This window comes from Schistocerca nitens, chromosome 1 (genome assembly GCF_023898315.1).
Source record: "Schistocerca nitens isolate TAMUIC-IGC-003100 chromosome 1, iqSchNite1.1, whole genome shotgun sequence".
Lineage (NCBI taxonomy): Eukaryota > Metazoa > Arthropoda > Insecta > Orthoptera > Acrididae > Schistocerca > Schistocerca nitens.
The window spans coordinates 311,203,829-311,209,828 of record NC_064614.1 but is presented as its reverse complement, the minus strand read 5'-3'; the positions used below and the strand labels follow the sequence as shown (position 1 = coordinate 311,209,828).

At 42.1% G+C, this 6,000-nt stretch overlaps 1 protein-coding gene across 1 annotated transcript in view; it reads left to right on the top strand.

Annotated features, from left to right (window-relative positions):
- Positions 1-3,024: 3,024 nt before the first annotated feature.
- LOC126244582 (discoidin domain-containing receptor tyrosine kinase B-like) overlaps positions 3,025-6,000 on the top strand; it is a 457,485-nt gene continuing 454,509 nt past the window's right edge. The window contains exon 1 of the mRNA XM_049948255.1: positions 3,025-3,150. The gene's annotated coding sequence lies outside the window, so the exon portion shown is untranslated. The remainder of the gene's footprint in view (positions 3,151-6,000) is intronic.

Sequence of the window (6,000 nt, the reverse complement as noted above, 5' to 3'; positions counted from 1 at the left end):
ACCACAGATGATTTTTTCGATTTTTGTGTATTCACATACCTTGTAGCAATTATACTGTTCAATTACTGATTGCACTGCGCTGTGCTGTATTTCATTCGAAATTCATTTTATGCTGTTACCACGACAGGAAATATTTGTGTGGCACACAGTAAACTAGTGGATTACTATGAAGCGTTTTTCCAGTGTTTAGTTGATCATTTGTATCATTTTCTCTTCCCGCGTGGTTATCATAGTTACCAGGGAGGCAACACGCTACGACCGTTACCACTTTTATACTGATTTCAACAACTTCGTCGACGACCTCGTGGTGTGATTTCTGTCTGTTAACAAATACTATTTAGCCGGCCGGAGTGGCCGTGCGGTTCTGGGCGCTACAGTCTGGAGCCGAGCGACCGCTACGGTCGCAGGTTCGAATCCTGCCTCGGGCATGGATGTGTGTGATGTCCTTAGGTTAGTTAGGTTTAATTAGTTCTAAGTTCTAGGCGACTGATGACCTAAGAAGTTAAGTCGCATAGTGCTCAGAGCCAACAAATACTATTTACACATTTTTCTGTTGTGGATGAAATTTAATGAGTTGCGTGACATGCTTCCACCAGAGAAGATATCTTGTAACATAATCGTTACTGGACAACGTTGATTATATAAAAGAGCATGTATTAAATAAGCTGTGTTGTTTCGTATCAGGAATGATTGAATGTAAGAGCGAATCAATAAGTTCGACGTTAATTAGAGTGCATATAGTGATTCACAAGACTCTCCGTAGTGCTCTTTTTCAGATAGTCCTTTGATGAATGTTGAAGAGATCCCAATTACATCCAACTCGAAAGATAATTTAACAAGCTTTGTGTCTGTCCAGTCGATCAAACTGCATTCCCGGAACACCTGGCTAACGCTCAGACGACTGGCTAATCCGTAAAGGCTCTGAGCACTATGGGACTCAACTGCTGTGGTCATAAGTCCCCTAGAACTTAGAACTACTTAAACCTAACTAACCTAAGGACAGCACACAACACCCAGCCATCACGAGGCAGAGAAAATCCCTGACCCCGCCGGGAATCGAACCCGGGAACCCGGGCGTGGGAAGCGCTAATCCGTAAAGTTATCTCGACACGCAGTAAAGGAATACAATAGTTAGATAATAACAGTAACCTTCGCGTCCGACTATCCTCACAGCCAAAAATAGCTGACACTGTGGTGTCGAGCACACGTGTTGTAACGTTATGTGATTGCCTTATCATTTTAAATCGTTCACTAATCGAGCAGTCGCTCGGCAACAGCTACAGTTAGCAAATAATGTTGCGAGGATGTAAAAGGTGAACGTCCTGTGACGTAACGTGTTTATTGTCGAGGCGCCGTCAGAGATGCAGTGAGTTAATGATTTTGAAAACCGCGGCGCGAAAAGGGGGCAGAAGAAGAACACTTTTACACGTTCTTTTGATGTACGAGATATTCTCGATCAACAGTTACTCAGTTACTCATTTTTTTTCTCTTGTCTCTTGTAACTTGTGTCGGACGCGCATATCTTGACGCCCTATTATTATTGTTGAAAATGGTATTATTTTAGTTTAAAGTAAAAGTCCAATACTAAAAGTGCAATAATGCATAGCAGTAGATTTATTGTGCGACGTGTATGTGAAAACGTCGAAGGAATTATTTTCATTACGAGAAGAGAAGTACCAGTCAAAACGGCATTCATGTTATATCCTTCAAAAATGGCTCAAATGGCTCTGAGCACTATGGGACTTAACATCTATGGTCATCAGTCCCCTAGAACTTAGAACTTCTTAAACCTAACTAATCTAAGGACATCACACAACACCCAGTCATCACGAGGCAGGGAAAATCCCTGACCCCGTCGGGAATCGAACCCGGGAACCCGGGCGTGGGAAGTGAGAACTCTACCGCACGACCACAAGCTGCCGACTTAAATCCTTCATTGCAGTGTAAGTTCACCTATTAATTGCCATAAATTCAGAGTTAAATGGAACAGGTGTATGGACTATTTATTTAGTATAGAATCTATGTCTCACTCCTTCATGAAGTTAGCCGGCCGGAGTGACCGAGCGGTTCTAGGGGCTACAGTCTGGAACCGCGCGACCGCTAGGTCGCAGGTTCGAATCCTGCCTCGGGCATGGCTGTGTGTGACGTCCTTAGGTTAGTTAGGTTTAACTAGTTCTAGGTTCTAGGGGACTGATGACCACAGCAGTTAAGTCCCATAGTGCTCAGAGCCATTTGAACCATTTTTTTCTTCATGAAGTTATTTAATTTTCTTTATGTTCGTGCGAAATAGAGAGTTCACAGTTACGAATTCTTTCGTCGAAATGGGACGGAAGTTGCATGCGGCGAAATATTTTCTCCGCGCCATATTCTACTGGTAAATGCATAATGATAAACTACGGTCCCTTAGGAAATTCGTGTTGAGCTATCCAAAAATAACTATATTTAGAATAGGCGTTTACTCTCCTCTGCAATGCTACTTCTGACTGATCAGACGATCCAACAAGAAACAGCCGCACACGGTCGGCGTTCGCAAATATATTTTCACCGCTGATTGTAGCTATATGATACAGCACAAAAGTAAACATATTGTTATAATTAGCGACTACGAACTGTATGCTTATGTATACACATATCGTTATAGTGTGTAAATAAAGTAAAAATGAGAAGAATTAGAAAGCTTTGGCTCAGGTTTCACGCAATGAAAACCTCAGCAGTCAGGTGCACTGTGTTCTTCAAACACGACTGCTTGCCCACTGCAAGAAGCAAACCGAACTCTGCTTTCTTACGCACTGTCGGCGAGACAGTTCTATTTGTTGAGCACGCTGATATGCACACGGAGTAACTGCGCGGAGACTGTGCGACCCCGTACCAAATGGTGACGTCACCGGCGGTTGCTTGCGCTTGCGTGGAAGCGTGGCCCGGGGCCGCCGGGAAGGGAGCGGGCGAGCACGGCGCATGCGCGGTGACTCTGGGCCCGGCGTCCGGCGTCGCGGCGCCCCAGTGGCGCGTCTTGTGGCGCGCGGAGTGGTTGCCGCTGGGTGAGGTGGCGCGCGAACGGTGACCGGCGACCGCCACTGCCGCGAGAGTGACGCTCGTCCGTAGAGTGCCTCAAGGCGGGCCGAGGGCCGCGGCGTTGGCACGCTACAGGAGGTAGGAAAACGTCTCCACAGCGTAGAAGCGGCTCTAGCGCCCGGTCGCAAACAGGTGGTTTGTAGCCTGCTGGCGCTCATTTCGGCATTCCACGAATAGCAAACAATCTCGAGGAAGTGGGACTTCCAAATATTCAGGCATTACAAAATGATATTGCAGCCGGGATCTAGCTCAGTCCCTGATTGAAATCCGCAGAATGAGTCATAAAGTGCCGTCATCCCTTTCTAATTGTTTGAATTTGTTTGTTGTCAGATATCTATTGAAATTTTTTAAATGAAATGACAATAGATAAGCACAGATATAATTGGACGATGTGCGTGACGACATAAACTAGGATAAGAAACTGCGACAGTTACGAATTATCAGCTAGGTATTGCATCGTTAATGTTCTGTGTACGTTTATCGCTTCTTATTATTACTCGCGTTTATTTAACTGAAATGAAATAAGTGAGAGACAAGGACAGACGATTGCATTAAATACCGGGAATTATGGTATAACTGTAGAATTTTTCAGATATTTCGTAAGACTTCTGACACATTAATGTTCGCTTACCTAGAACGTCGCAAAAAGTAAAGCTCCAGGAACTCTGATGAATTTTAAATGTTTAAATTTCTCTAAGTCTTGCGTTCATGTATCAATTCGGATCTGCAAATTTTCCTTAGTCATTGTACTATATTTGCGTAAGCGATGCTTTGCAATGTGTAATATGAAATCCTTTCGTGTCCAGTGATTCCCCTTATAATATGTTTCTATGCAGAAATTAGCAACCTCTCGAAATAGCATGTTCGGCTAATGAAGAAAATGAAAATCCTTTAAGCGATTTTAGAGCAACATCAAGAAGTTTGTTAACATATCATTTTCGTCTGCTTGACTGATGTCTGTCAATAGTAAATTCTATGAGCTTAAGGACTCATATTTCTACATGCCTTTGACTTAGAAAATACAGTAGAACAGCTGGATAAAGGGTTTTTATGTTTCAAAGATGGTTTTTTCCTTTACCATTATTATCAGTGTTAACAATACGAATTTTTAATTGCAGCCCAAGCAAGAGTGCATGAGTTTTGTATTTCCTAGCACGACACTGATTGTGTTGTGACACTACCAAATATAAACTCCTTAAACACCAAATCCGTTACTGCTGTGTTTCGGGATGATTCTTGTATATATTAAAACTTCCAGAGTTCTTACTCTGAGTACAATGAACAGTAACACCACCATAGAAACAACGTCATCAAAAGAATGCGTGAAAGTGAGCGTTTCTTGTCGGTCGTATAATGTAAATCGGAACAAAACTTTAGCCTAAACTGTGACATCTTCTTGAGTGTTGTCAGATCTTATAGCCGGTCCCACCTCCATCCTTTGAAAAATAACAATACTAAGGGATAATACGAGGGATCGCTATATACGTGTGTATGTGGTAGAAATGTAATAGCTTGTGTCTGATAAGAGCTTCCTCATGCATTGTTACTAATGCAGTGGGTAATAACCTTTCACAATATGTAAGTAATTGAAACGAGGTATGGCGTTATAGTAATCAAGTCACGTCGAGAGTGCTTGTTGTTTTTCTATACACATCGAGAACGAGGCGTTCAAGAGGCAAGATTCGTACTCGGGAGGATCCGATCACATTTGTCCATGTTTTCGTCTTAAGCTGACGTAAAATTTCCGCCACCTTTCTTCTGCACAAGCTCCGCATCTAATGACATCTTAGTCGACTTTACGTCTACCTTTTAAAAAAGTTGGGATCCAGTCAGTTGCTTTACATTTTAAAATTTTGAGTTAAATTATTTTTTCTTTCTACCGAATCCTTCTACCAGGTTACAGATACGTTTTAAAATTTTCAGCTGAGTTTAACACAAATATTTACTCTCAATAGGAGATCTCACTTCCCCAAAGAATGTCGTATTCAATATTACGAGTTTCAGGGCCTAACGTATGCATCAGTATCTCTTTTAAAAAGTATGTTGAGACTAAAAGTTAACAACAATGTACGATATTTATATTTAAAAATTTTTGAGGTCGTCATGAGTCGGTAGTGTACGTTATTAAAAGTGGTTATTGATATTGGTAAGAGTGTGCTAAAAGTTATTTTCGGGTTCTGGAACCTAGTACACATCTGTACATCATTAATAAGTTTGTTGTTAATGCAATACAACAGAAATCAACGAGTTTCTCAAAATCTTTTTTTCGGATGGGAATAAGGTACACCCACGCTCCTACCCCCTTGGTAATGCGCGGTGTGGAAAATGTCTTGGTTTCGCTGTGGAGAAATCCATTCTTGGGGCGTCGCGGGGGAGGGGGGGGGGCATGGGGAAGAGCTGTCTTGGAACATGAGAAAAATCGCATAAAACTTAAATCTTCATGAATCGACGGGGACCTGAACCGCGCTCCTTGCGCATCGAAATCGAGTGTCTTAACCACGTTGCTACATCACTCGACATATTGATTTAATTTTGATACTTGTTCACTGCAGGTAGTGGCGTCTCTTCGGCCTCTTTGCATAACTACATTTTTCTCGTACTCTTGATCCAGAAAAATCATGAAGATATGATCCACTCTGGTATCCCTCTTTTCCTCTGCCAGGAAAGTGATATAAGTATGTACATAGATGTGTATATATCATATATTGTGTATATCCTAACGTTCAGTCTGCCGAATGTTAATGCACTCTGTTTCACATTGCACCATACTGCAATAGAAGTTTCGTGTGTGGCTTAAACTGAACAAAGCCCCTGTGAAAAAAATTTTATTACGAAACCTTTTGCGGTGGCACCGTCTTGCAATTGACACACCCAGACTTAAACGAAGTTCCATCAATTGTTATCTGGAACATGAAACAGCCACTTCTG